The sequence below is a fragment of the Eschrichtius robustus genome, chromosome 16 (genome assembly GCF_028021215.1).
Source record: "Eschrichtius robustus isolate mEscRob2 chromosome 16, mEscRob2.pri, whole genome shotgun sequence".
Taxonomy (NCBI): Eukaryota; Metazoa; Chordata; class Mammalia; order Artiodactyla; family Eschrichtiidae; genus Eschrichtius; species Eschrichtius robustus.
The window spans coordinates 32,336,499-32,350,333 of record NC_090839.1 but is presented as its reverse complement, the minus strand read 5'-3'; positions in this window follow the sequence as shown (position 1 = coordinate 32,350,333).

The following is a 13,835-nucleotide window of genomic DNA, read 5'->3' as shown; positions in this document are numbered from 1 at the left end:
CCAGTGTTTCACATCAGCAGAGTTGAGTGTGCAGTGGTAGCCACGAAGCCATACTCTGAAAAGGAGTGCCATAACTCTGCTATGCCCCTGGGGACACATAGGGCAGTGTATCGTGCACCAGGTTCTCATGATGACCACTGTATGCTAGAAGAGAGGCCGCTGGCTTTGAGGAACCCTAGGCGAAGTAGGTTCCAGGAAGCAATCTTCACATTCATAGCAAGGGCAAAGTACTCCTTTCTGGGATGCCTTGGCAGAGAGTTCCAGTCGTCAAAAGGCCTCGCGAAAGCAACGCCTGGCAGAATCTCTTTGCAAGTGGATCGTCCTCAGTGACTGAAACAGAACTGCCCTGTTACTGCACAATGTGCTTGTGATTCAGTCTGGAACACAGGATAGCAGCCTCCCAGTAGCGAAAGCTAACCTATGCATCCAGCCTGAAGACCAGTACATGCTTCACACTTCACACTGTTAAGTATGTGCAAGAGCCATGGTCACCGATGCCTACATAAGGTACTGAAATACTTACCCATTTCATCCTATGCAGAGGTCCCTGTGCCCACAGGAACTCCATGGAAGAGCCCTGTGGGTCCCGTGTGTTTCCTTGAGGTAGTCAGAAACTACTGAGGATAACCTTATGAGCTCAAGTTTGAAACCGGGCAACCGTGGCCAAACCTTCATTTCGTCCGTGGTAGGCGAGAGAGGTGCGGTTTGAAAGCTGCCTGAATATCACTCTTGCTGCCCATCTTCTCTTTGCTGCCTGACAGCATCACGAAAGAACTTGAGTGTAATCGTATGAGGCATGCTGGTCTCCGTTCCTTGCTGGGAGCTCCTCTAGCAGCACACTGGAACCTACCGGCATAGGACTGGCACCCCTGTGCTCAAGTAAAAGTCCAGATTTCTCCCTTAGTAAGCTTAGCTTTGCCCTAGTAGCGAAGCAGCATGTCTTAAAGGAAGGCTGCAACAGTGTTACGTATTTCACGACTCATTGTGCACTCACCTTGGTTGTACCATCTGTGAAAGGGCACTGAATGCCGTCCAAATCTTCTGCTGCGCTTGAGTCCCAGGAAGCAACTGGGTTCGTTGGCTTTAAGGCTGTGAACGTGCAGCGGTAATGGCAAAGCCCAGCCCGGAAATCTCGACAGCTCTCATTTGTACAGCATTCTAACGGCCTCAGCAACCCCGATCCAAGCAGCCTTACATTCCATGCTGGCGTAGCCAGGGAGGCATTTGGATTCTTCTGAGAAACACCACTGTGCCTCACAAGTGAAACCTGTGGGCTCCCAAATACGTCTCCCTACGGCAGTCGGAAGCTATATGTTTAGTTCCAGCCTGAAAACAACGGACAGCTTTACCTGTGACAATGCTGGACTTCTGGGACCATCCAGATTCACCAAGGCCTAACTTTTGCCCGGCGGGGGAATGCTCCTCTGCTCGTAGAGCACTCACCACGTGAAAACCTTTCTTTGCAGAAAGAAGCAGTCTTTCCCCAGTAGTAGAGAGGTAGGCAGAATCTTCAGATAAACCTGCTGTGTCATCAAGCTTGAAAGTCGGACACCGATGGGAACGTTCGTATTCTCCTGCAATGGAAGCCACTTGCTTTGGGCTTCACAGCTGCCTGAACATCCCTAGGGGCCCAACTTCTCCTCACTGCAGGATTGTCGCTGTGGGCCAAGGCTGCGTTCTCTTAATGGCTATAATGTGTTGGCAATTGCTTTCTAGAAACTCATCCAACTGCACTCCAGATTCAGCTCCATACAAAGGAAATGTGACCTAAGTCCTCAGGGTAAGGTCCAGTGTTTCACATCAGCAGAGTTGAGTGTGCAGTGGTAGCCACGAAGCCATACTCTGAAAAGGAGTGCCATAACTCTGCTATGCCCCTGGGGACACATAGGGCAGTGTATCGTGCACCAGGTTCTCATGATGACCACTGTATGCTAGAAGAGAGGCCGCTGGCTTTGAGGAACCCTAGGCGAAGTAGGTTCCAGGAAGAACTCTTCACATTCATAGCAAGGGCAAAGTACTCCTTTCTGGGATGCCTTGGCAGAGAGTTCCAGTCGTCAAAAGGCCTCGTGAAAGCAGCGCCTGGCAGATTCTCTTTGCAAGTGGATCGTCCTCAGTGACTGAAACAGAACTGCCCTGTTACTGCACAATGTGCTTGTGATTCAGTCTGGAACACAGGATAGCAGCCTCCCAGTAGCGAAAGCTAACCTATGCATCCAGCCTGAAGACCAGTACATGCTTCACACTTCACACTGTTAAGTATGTGCAAGAGCCATGGTCACCGATGCCTACATAAGGTACTGAAATACTTACCCATTTCATCCTATGCAGAGGTCCCTGTGCCCACAGGAACTCCATGGAAGAGCCCTGTGGGTCCCGTGTGTTTCCTTGAGGTAGTCAGAAACTACTGAGGATAACCTTATGAGCTCAAGTTTGAAACCGGGCAACCGTGGCCAAACCTTCATTTCGTCCGTGGTAGGCGAGACAGGTGCGGTTTGAAAGCTGCCTGAAAATCACTCTTGCTGCCCATCTTCTCTTTGCTGCCTGACAGCATCATGAAAGAACTTGAGTGTAATCGTATGAGGCATGCTGGTCTCCGTTCCTTGCTGGGAGCTCCTCTAGCAGCACACTGGAACCTTCCGGCATAGGACTGGCACCCCTGTGCTCAAGTAAAAGTCCAGATTTCTCCCTTAGTAAGCTTAGCTTTGCCCTAGTAGCGAAGCAGCATGTCTTAAAGGAAGGCTGCAACAGTGTTACGTATTTCACGACTCATTGGGCACTCACCTTGGTTGTAACATCTGTGAAAGGGCACTGAATGCCGTCCAAATCTTCTGCTGCGTTTGAGTCCCAGGAAGCAACTGGGTTCGTTGGCTTTAAGGCTGTGAACGTGCAGTGGTAATGGCAAAGCCCTGCCCGGATCGCTCGACAGCTCTCATTTGTACAGCATTCTAACGGCCTCAGCAACCCCGATCCAAGCAGCCTTACACTCCATGCTGGCGTAGCCAGGGAGGCATTTGGATTCTTCTGAGAAACACCACTGTGCCTCACAAGTGAAACCTGTGGGCTCCCAAATACGTCTCCCTACGGCAGTCTGAAGCTATATGTTTAGCTCCAGCCTGAAAACAACGGACAGCTTTACCTGTGACAATGCTGGACTTCTGGCACCATCCTTATTCACCAAGGCCTAACTTTTGCCCGGCAGGGGAATGCTCTTCTGCTCGTACAGCACTCACCACGTGAAAACCCTTTCTTTGCAGAAAGAAGCAGTCTTTCCCCAGTAGTAGAGAGGTAGGCAGAATCTTCAGATAAACCTGCTGTGTCATCAAGCTTGAAAGTCGGACACCGATGGGAACGTTCGTATTCTCCTGCAATGGAAGCCACTTGCTTTGGGCTTCACAGCTGCCTGAACAGCCCTAGGGGCCCAACTTCTCCTCACTGCAGGATTGTCGCTGTGGGCCAAGGCTGCGTTCTCCTAATGGCTATAATGTGTTGGCAATTGCTTTCTAGAAACTCATCCAACTGCACTCCAGATTCAGCTCCATACAAATGAAATGTGACCTAAGTCCTCAGGGTAAGGTCCAGTGTTTCACATCAGCAGTGTTGAGTGTGCAGTGGTAGCCACGAAGCCATACTCTGAAAAGGAGTGCCATAACTCTGCTATGCCCCTGGGGACACATAGGGCAGTGTATCGTGCACCAGGTTCTCATGATGACCACTGTATGCTAGAAGAGAGGCCGCTGGCTTTGAGGAACCCTAGGCGAAGTAGGTTCCAGGAAGCAATCTTCACATTCATAGCAAGGGCAAAGTACTCCTTTCTGGGATGCCTTGGCAGAGAGTTCCAGTCGTCAAAAGGCCTCGCGAAAGCAACGCCTGGCAGAATCTCTTTGCAAGTGGATCGTCCTCAGTGACTGAAACAGAACTGCCCTGTTACTGCACAATGTGCTTGTGATTCAGTCTGGAACACAGGATAGCAGCCTCCCAGTAGCGAAAGCTAACCTATGCATCCAGCCTGAAGACCAGTACATGCTTCACACTTCACACTGTTAAGTATGTGCAAGAGCCATGGTCACCGATGCCTACATAAGGTACTGAAATACTTACCCATTTCATCCTATGCAGAGGTCCCTGTGCCCACAGGAACTCCATGGAAGAGCCCTGTGGGTCCCGTGTGTTTCCTTGAGGTAGTCAGAAACTACTGAGGATAACCTTATGAGCTCAAGTTTGAAACCGGGCAACCGTGGCCAAACCTTCATTTCGTCCGTGGTAGGCGAGAGAGGTGCGGTTTGAAAGCTGCCTGAATATCACTCTTGCTGCCCATCTTCTCTTTGCTGCCTGACAGCATCACGAAAGAACTTGAGTGTAATCGTATGAGGCATGCTGGTCTCCGTTCCTTGCTGGGAGCTCCTCTAGCAGCACACTGGAACCTTCCGGCATAGGACTGGCACCCCTGTGCTCAAGTAAAAGTCCAGATTTCTCCCTTAGTAAGCTTAGCTTTGCCCTAGTAGCGAAGCAGCATGTCTTAAAGGAAGGCTGCAACAGTGTTACGTATTTCACGACTCATTGTGCACTCACCTTGGTTGTACCATCTGTGAAAGGGCACTGAATGCCGTCCAAATCTTCTGCTGCGCTTGAGTCCCAGGAAGCAACTGGGTTCGTTGGCTTTAAGGCTGTGAACGTGCAGCGGTAATGGCAAAGCCCAGCCCGGAAATCTCGACAGCTCTCATTTGTACAGCATTCTAACGGCCTCAGCAACCCCGATCCAAGCAGCCTTACATTCCATGCTGGCGTAGCCAGGGAGGCATTTGGATTCTTCTGAGAAACACCACTGTGCCTCACAAGTGAAACCTGTGGGCTCCCAAATACGTCTCCCTACGGCAGTCGGAAGCTATATGTTTAGTTCCAGCCTGAAAACAACGGACAGCTTTACCTGTGACAATGCTGGACTTCTGGGACCATCCAGATTCACCAAGGCCTAACTTTTGCCCGGCGGGGGAATGCTCCTCTGCTCGTAGAGCACTCACCACGTGAAAACCTTTCTTTGCAGAAAGAAGCAGTCTTTCCCCAGTAGTAGAGAGGTAGGCAGAATCTTCAGATAAACCTGCTGTGTCATCAAGCTTGAAAGTCGGACACCGATGGGAACGTTCGTATTCTCCTGCAATGGAAGCCACTTGCTTTGGGCTTCACAGCTGCCTGAACATCCCTAGGGGCCCAACTTCTCCTCACTGCAGGATTGTCGCTGTGGGCCAAGGCTGCGTTCTCTTAATGGCTATAATGTGTTGGCAATTGCTTTCTAGAAACTCATCCAACTGCACTCCAGATTCAGCTCCATACAAAGGAAATGTGACCTAAGTCCTCAGGGTAAGGTCCAGTGTTTCACATCAGCAGAGTTGAGTGTGCAGTGGTAGCCACGAAGCCATACTCTGAAAAGGAGTGCCATAACTCTGCTATGCCCCTGGGGACACATAGGGCAGTGTATCGTGCACCAGGTTCTCATGATGACCACTGTATGCTAGAAGAGAGGCCGCTGGCTTTGAGGAACCCTAGGCGAAGTAGGTTCCAGGAAGAACTCTTCACATTCATAGCAAGGGCAAAGTACTCCTTTCTGGGATGCCTTGGCAGAGAGTTCCAGTCGTCAAAAGGCCTCGTGAAAGCAGCGCCTGGCAGATTCTCTTTGCAAGTGGATCGTCCTCAGTGACTGAAACAGAACTGCCCTGTTTCTGCACAATGTGCTTGTGATTCAGTCTGGAACACAGGATAGCAGCCTCCCAGTAGCGAAAGCTAACCTATGCATCCAGCCTGAAGACCAGTACATGCTTCACACTTCACACTGTTAAGTATGTGCAAGAGCCATGGTCACCGATGCCTACATAAGGTACTGAAATACTTACCCATTTCATCCTATGCAGAGGTCCCTGTGCCCACAGGAACTCCATGGAAGAGCCCTGTGGGTCCCGTGTGTTTCCTTGAGGTAGTCAGAAACTACTGAGGATAACCTTATGAGCTCAAGTTTGAAACCGGGCAACCGTGGCCAAACCTTCATTTCGTCCGTGGTAGGCGAGACAGGTGCGGTTTGAAAGCTGCCTGAAAATCACTCTTGCTGCCCATCTTCTCTTTGCTGCCTGACAGCATCATGAAAGAACTTGAGTGTAATCGTATGAGGCATGCTGGTCTCCGTTCCTTGCTGGGAGCTCCTCTAGCAGCACACTGGAACCTTCCGGCATAGGACTGGCACCCCTGTGCTCAAGTAAAAGTCCAGATTTCTCCCTTAGTAAGCTTAGCTTTGCCCTAGTAGCGAAGCAGCATGTCTTAAAGGAAGGCTGCAACAGTGTTACGTATTTCACGACTCATTGGGCACTCACCTTGGTTGTAACATCTGTGAAAGGGCACTGAATGCCGTCCAAATCTTCTGCTGCGTTTGAGTCCCAGGAAGCAACTGGGTTCGTTGGCTTTAAGGCTGTGAACGTGCAGTGGTAATGGCAAAGCCCTGCCCGGATCGCTCGACAGCTCTCATTTGTACAGCATTCTAACGGCCTCAGGAACGCCGTTCCAAGCAACCTTACACTCCATGCTGGCGTAGCCAGGGAGGCATTTGGATTCTTCTGAGAAACACCACTGTGCCTCACAAGTGAAACCTGTGGGCTCCCATATACGTCTCCCTACGGCAGTCGGAAGCTATATGTTTAGCTCCAGCCTGAAAACAACGGACAGCTTTACCTGTGACAATGCTGGACTTCTGGCACCATCCTTATTCACCAAGGCCTAACTTTTGCCCGGCAGGGGAATGCTCTTCTGCTCGTACAGCACTCACCACGTGAAAACCCTTTCTTTGCAGAAAGAAGCAGTCTTTCCCCAGTAGTAGAGAGGTAGGCAGAATCTTCAGATAAACCTGCTGTGTCATCAAGCTTGAAAGTCGGACACCGATGGGAACGTTCGTATTCTCCTGCAATGGAAGCCACTTGCTTTGGGCTTCACAGCTGCCTGAACAGCCCTAGGGTCCCAACTTCTCCTCACTGCAGGATTGTCGCTGTGGGCCAAGGCTGCGTTCTCCTAATGGCTATAATGTGTTGGCAATTGCTTTCTAGAAACTCATCCAACTGCACTCCAGATTCAGCTCCATACAAATGAAATGTGACCTAAGTCCTCAGGGTAAGGTCCAGTGTTTCACATCAGCAGAGTTGAGTGTGCAGTGGTAGCCACGAAGCCATACTCTGAAAAGGAGTGCCATAACTCTGCTATGCCCCTGGGGACACATAGGGCAGTGTATCGTGCACCAGGTTCTCATGATGACCACTGTATGCTAGAAGAGAGGCCGCTGGCTTTGAGGAACCCTAGGCGAAGTAGGTTCCAGGAAGCAATCTTCACATTCATAGCAAGGGCAAAGTACTCCTTTCTGGGATGCCTTGGCAGAGAGTTCCAGTCATCAAAAGGCCTCGCGAAAGCAACGCCTGGCAGAATCTCTTTGCAAGTGGATCGTCCTCAGTGACTGAAACAGAACTGCCCTGTTACTGCACAATGTGCTTGTTATTCAGTCTGGAACACAGGATAGCAGCCTCCCAGTAGCGAAAGCTAACCTATGCATCCAGCCTGAAGACCAGTACATGCTTCACACTTCACACTGTTAAGTATGTGCAAGAGCCATGGTCACCGATGCCTACATAAGGTACTGAAATACTTACCCATTTCATCCTATGCAGAGGTCCCTGTGCCCACAGGAACTCCATGGAAGAGCCCTGTGGGTCCCGTGTGTTTCCTTGAGGTAGTCAGAAACTACTGAGGATAACCTTATGAGCTCAAGTTTGAAACCGGGCAACCGTGGCCAAACCTTCATTTCGTCCGTGGTAGGCGAGACAGGTGCGGTTTGAAAGCTGCCTGAAAATCACTCTTGCTGCCCATCTTCTCTTGGCTGCCTGACAGCATCACGAAAGAACTTGAGTGTAATCGTATGAGGCATGCTGGTCTCCGTTCCTTGCTGGGAGCTCCTCTAGCAGCACACTGGAACCTTCCGGCCTAGGACTGGCACCCCTGTGCTCAAGTAAAAGTCCAGATTTCTCCCTTAGTAAGCTTAGCTTTGCCCTAGTAGCGAAGCAGCATGTCTTAAAGGAAGGCTGCAACAGTGTTACGTATTTCACGACTCATTGTGCACTCACCTTGGTTGTACCATCTGTGAAAGGGCACTGAATGCCGTCCAAATCTTCTGCTGCGCTTGAGTCCCAGGAAGCAACTGGGTTCGTTGGCTTTAAGGCTGTGAACGTGCAGCGGTAATGGCAAAGCCCAGCCCGGATCGCTCGACAGCTCTCATTTGTACAGCATTCTAACGGCCTCAGCAACCCCGATCCAAGCAGCCTTACATTCCATGCTGGCGTAGCCAGGGAGGCATTTGGATTCTTCTGAGAAACACCACTGTGCCTCACAAGTGAAACCTGTGGGCTCCCAAATACGTCTCCCTACGGCAGTCGGAAGCTATATGTTTAGTTCCAGCCTGAAAACAACGGACAGCTTTACCTGTGACAATGCTGGACTTCTGGGACCATCCAGATTCACCAAGGCCTAACGTTTGCCCGGCGTGGGAATGCTCTTCTGCTCGTACAGCACTCACCACGTGAAAACCTTTCTTTGCAGAAAGAAGCAGTCTTTCCCCAGTAGTAGAGAGGTAGGCAGAATCTTCAGATAAACCTGCTGTGTCATCAAGCTTGAAAGTCGGACACCGATGGGAACGTTCGTATTCTCCTGGAATGGAAGCCACTTGCTTTGGGCTTCACAGCTGCCTGAACATCCCTAGGGGCCCAACTTCTCCTCACTGCAGGATTGTCGCTGTGGGCCAAGGCTGCGTTCTCTTAATGGCAATAATGTGTTGGCAATTGCTTTCTAGAAACTCATCCAACTGCACTCCAGATTCAGCTCCATACAAATGAAATGTGACCTAAGTCCTCAGGGTAAGGTCCAGTGTTTCACATCAGCAGAGTTGAGTGTGCAGTGGTAGCCACGAAGCCATACTCTGAAAAGGAGTGCCATAACTCTGCTATGCCCCTGGGGACACATAGGGCAGTGTATCGTGCACCAGGTTCTCATGATGACCACTGTATGCTAGAAGAGAGGCCGCTGGCTTTGAGGAACCCTAGGCGAAGTAGGTTCCAGGAAGAACTCTTCACATTCATAGCAAGGGCAAAGTACTCCTTTCTGGGATGCCTTGGCAGAGAGTTCCAGTCGTCAAAAGGCCTCGCGAAAGCAACGCCTGGCAGAATCTCTTTGCAAGTGGATCGTCCTCAGTGACTGAAACAGAACTGCCCTGTTACTGCACAATGTGCTTGTGATTCAGTCTGGAACACAGGATAGCAGCCTCCCAGTAGCGAAAGCTTTGCATCCAGCCTGAAGACCAGTACATGCTTCACACTTCACACTGTTAAGTATGTGCAAGAGCCATGGTCACCGATGCCTACATAAGGTACTGAAATACTTACCCATTTCATCCTATGCAGAGGTCCCTGTGCCCACAGGAACTCCATGGAAGAGCCCTGTGGGTCCCGTGTGTTTCCTTGAGGTAGTCAGAAACTACTGAGGATAACCTTATGAGCTCAAGTTTGAAACCGGGCAACCGTGGCCAAACCTTCATTTCGTCCGTGGTAGGCGAGACAGGTGCGGTTTGAAAGCTGCCTGAAAATCACTCTTGCTGCCCATCTTCTCTTTGCTGCCTGACATCATCATGAAAGAACTTGAGTGTAATCGTATGAGGCATGCTGGTCTCCGTTCCTTGCTGGGAGCTCCTCTAGCAGCACACTGGAACCTTCCGGCATAGGACTGGCACCCCTGTGCTCAAGTAAAAGTCCAGATTTCTCCCTTAGTAAGCTTAGCTTTGCCCTAGTAGCGAAGCAGCATGTCTTAAAGGAAGGCTGCAACAGTGTTACGTATTTCACGACTCATTGGGCACTCACCTTGGTTGTAACATCTGTGAAAGGGCCCTGAATGCCGTCCAAATCTTCTGCTGCGTTTGAGTCCCAGGAAGCAACTGGGTTCGTTGGCTTTAAGGCTGTGAACGTGCAGTGGTAATGGCAAAGCCCTGCCCGGATCGCTCGACAGCTCTCATTTGTACAGCATTCTAACGGCCTCAGGAACGCCGTTCCAAGCAACCTTACACTCCATGCTGGCGTAGCCAGGGAGGCATTTGGATTCTTCTGAGAAACACCACTGTGCCTCACAAGTGAAACCTGTGGGCTCCCATATACGTCTCCCTACGGCAGTCGGAAGCTATATGTTTAGCTCCAGCCTGAAAACAACGGACAGCTTTACCTGTGACAATGCTGGACTTCTGGCACCATCCTTATTCACCAAGGCCTAACTTTTGCCCGGCAGGGGAATGCTCTTCTGCTCGTACAGCACTCACCACGTGAAAACCCTTTCTTTGCAGAAAGAAGCAGTCTTTCCCCAGTAGTAGAGAGGTAGGCAGAATCTTCAGATAAACCTGCTGTGTCATCAAGCTTGAAAGTCGGACACCGATGGGAACGTTCGTATTCTCCTGCAATGGAAGCCACTTGCTTTGGGCTTCACAGCTGCCTGAACAGCCCTAGGGGCCCAACTTCTCCTCACTGCAGGATTGTCGCTGTGGGCCAAGGCTGCGTTCTCCTAATGGCTATAATGTGTTGGCAATTGCTTTCTAGAAACTCATCCAACTGCACTCCAGATTCAGCTCCATACAAATGAAATGTGACCTAAGTCCTCAGTGTAAGGTCCAGTGTTTCACATCAGCAGAGTTGAGTGTGCAGTGGTAGCCACGAAGCCATACTCTGAAAAGGAGTGCCATAACTCTGCTATGCCCCTGGGGACACATAGGGCAGTGTATCGTGCACCAGGTTCTCATGATGACCACTGTATGCTAGAAGAGAGGCCGCTGGCTTTGAGGAACCCTAGGCGAAGTAGGTTCCAGGAAGCAATCTTCACATTCATAGCAAGGGCAAAGTACTCCTTTCTGGGATGCCTTGGCAGAGAGTTCCAGTCGTCAAAAGGCCTCGCGAAAGCAACGCCTGGCAGAATCTCTTTGCAAGTGGATCGTCCTCAGTGACTGAAACAGAACTGCCCTGTTACTGCACAATGTGCTTGTGATTCAGTCTGGAACACAGGATAGCAGCCTCCCAGTAGCGAAAGCTAACCTATGCATCCAGCCTGAAGACCAGTACATGCTTCACACTTCACACTGTTAAGTATGTGCAAGAGCCATGGTCACCGATGCCTACATAAGGTACTGAAATACTTACCCATTTCATCCTATGCAGAGGTCCCTGTGCCCACAGGAACTCCATGGAAGAGCCCTGTGGGTCCCGTGTGTTTCCTTGAGGTAGTCAGAAACTACTGAGGATAACCTTATGAGCTCAAGTTTGAAACCGGGCAACCGTGGCCAAACCTTCATTTCGTCCGTGGTAGGCGAGAGAGGTGCGGTTTGAAAGCTGCCTGAATATCACTCTTGCTGCCCATCTTCTCTTTGCTGCCTGACAGCATCACGAAAGAACTTGAGTGTAATCGTATGAGGCATGCTGGTCTCCGTTCCTTGCTGGGAGCTCCTCTAGCAGCACACTGGAACCTACCGGCATAGGACTGGCACCCCTGTGCTCAAGTAAAAGTCCAGATTTCTCCCTTAGTAAGCTTAGCTTTGCCCTAGTAGCGAAGCAGCATGTCTTAAAGGAAGGCTGCAACAGTGTTACGTATTTCACGACTCATTGTGCACTCACCTTGGTTGTACCATCTGTGAAAGGGCACTGAATGCCGTCCAAATCTTCTGCTGCGCTTGAGTCCCAGGAAGCAACTGGGTTCGTTGGCTTTAAGGCTGTGAACGTGCAGCGGTAATGGCAAAGCCCAGCCCGGAAATCTCGACAGCTCTCATTTGTACAGCATTCTAACGGCCTCAGCAACCCCGATCCAAGCAGCCTTACATTCCATGCTGGCGTAGCCAGGGAGGCATTTGGATTCTTCTGAGAAACACCACTGTGCCTCACAAGTGAAACCTGTGGGCTCCCAAATACGTCTCCCTACGGCAGTCGGAAGCTATATGTTTAGTTCCAGCCTGAAAACAACGGACAGCTTTACCTGTGACAATGCTGGACTTCTGGGACCATCCAGATTCACCAAGGCCTAACTTTTGCCCGGCGGGGGAATGCTCCTCTGCTCGTAGAGCACTCACCACGTGAAAACCTTTCTTTGCAGAAAGAAGCAGTCTTTCCCCAGTAGTAGAGAGGTAGGCAGAATCTTCAGATAAACCTGCTGTGTCATCAAGCTTGAAAGTCGGACAACGATGGGAACGTTCGTATTCTCCTGCAATGGAAGCCACTTGCTTTGGGCTTCACAGCTGCCTGAACATCCCTAGGGGCCCAACTTCTCCTCACTGCAGGATTGTCGCTGTGGGCCAAGGCTGCGTTCTCTTAATGGCTATAATGTGTTGGCAATTGCTTTCTAGAAACTCATCCAACTGCACTCCAGATTCAGCTCCATACAAAGGAAATGTGACCTAAGTCCTCAGGGTAAGGTCCAGTGTTTCACATCAGCAGAGTTGAGTGTGCAGTGGTAGCCACGAAGCCATACTCTGAAAAGGAGTGCCATAACTCTGCTATGCCCCTGGGGACACATAGGGCAGTGTATCGTGCACCAGGTTCTCATGATGACCACTGTATGCTAGAAGAGAGGCCGCTGGCTTTGAGGAACCCTAGGCGAAGTAGGTTCCAGGAAGAACTCTTCACATTCATAGCAAGGGCAAAGTACTCCTTTCTGGGATGCCTTGGCAGAGAGTTCCAGTCGTCAAAAGGCCTCGTGAAAGCAGCGCCTGGCAGATTCTCTTTGCAAGTGGATCGTCCTCAGTGACTGAAACAGAACTGCCCTGTTACTGCACAATGTGCTTGTGATTCAGTCTGGAACACAGGATAGCAGCCTCCCAGTAGCGAAAGCTAACCTATGCATCCAGCCTGAAGACCAGTACATGCTTCACACTTCACACTGTTAAGTATGTGCAAGAGCCATGGTCACCGATGCCTACATAAGGTACTGAAATACTTACCCATTTCATCCTATGCAGAGGTCCCTGTGCCCACAGGAACTCCATGGAAGAGCCCTGTGGGTCCCGTGTGTTTCCTTGAGGTAGTCAGAAACTACTGAGGATAACCTTATGAGCTCAAGTTTGAAACCGGGCAACCGTGGCCAAACCTTCATTTCGTCCGTGGTAGGCGAGACAGGTGCGGTTTGAAAGCTGCCTGAAAATCACTCTTGCTGCCCATCTTCTCTTTGCTGCCTGACAGCATCATGAAAGAACTTGAGTGTAATCGTATGAGGCATGCTGGTCTCCGTTCCTTGCTGGGAGCTCCTCTAGCAGCACACTGGAACCTTCCGGCATAGGACTGGCACCCCTGTGCTCAAGTAAAAGTCCAGATTTCTCCCTTAGTAAGCTTAGCTTTGCCCTAGTAGCGAAGCAGCATGTCTTAAAGGAAGGCTGCAACAGTGTTACGTATTTCACGACTCATTGGGCACTCACCTTGGTTGTAACATCTGTGAAAGGGCACTGAATGCCGTCCAAATCTTCTGCTGCGTTTGAGTCCCAGGAAGCAACTGGGTTCGTTGGCTTTAAGGCTGTGAACGTGCAGTGGTAATGGCAAAGCCCTGCCCGGATCGCTCGACAGCTCTCATTTGTACAGCATTCTAACGGCCTCAGCAACCCCGATCCAAGCAGCCTTACACTCCATGCTGGCGTAGCCAGGGAGGCATTTGGATTCTTCTGAGAAACACCACTGTGCCTCACAAGTGAAACCTGTGGGCTCCCAAATACGTCTCCCTACGGCAGTCTGAAGCTATATGTTTAGCTCCAGCCT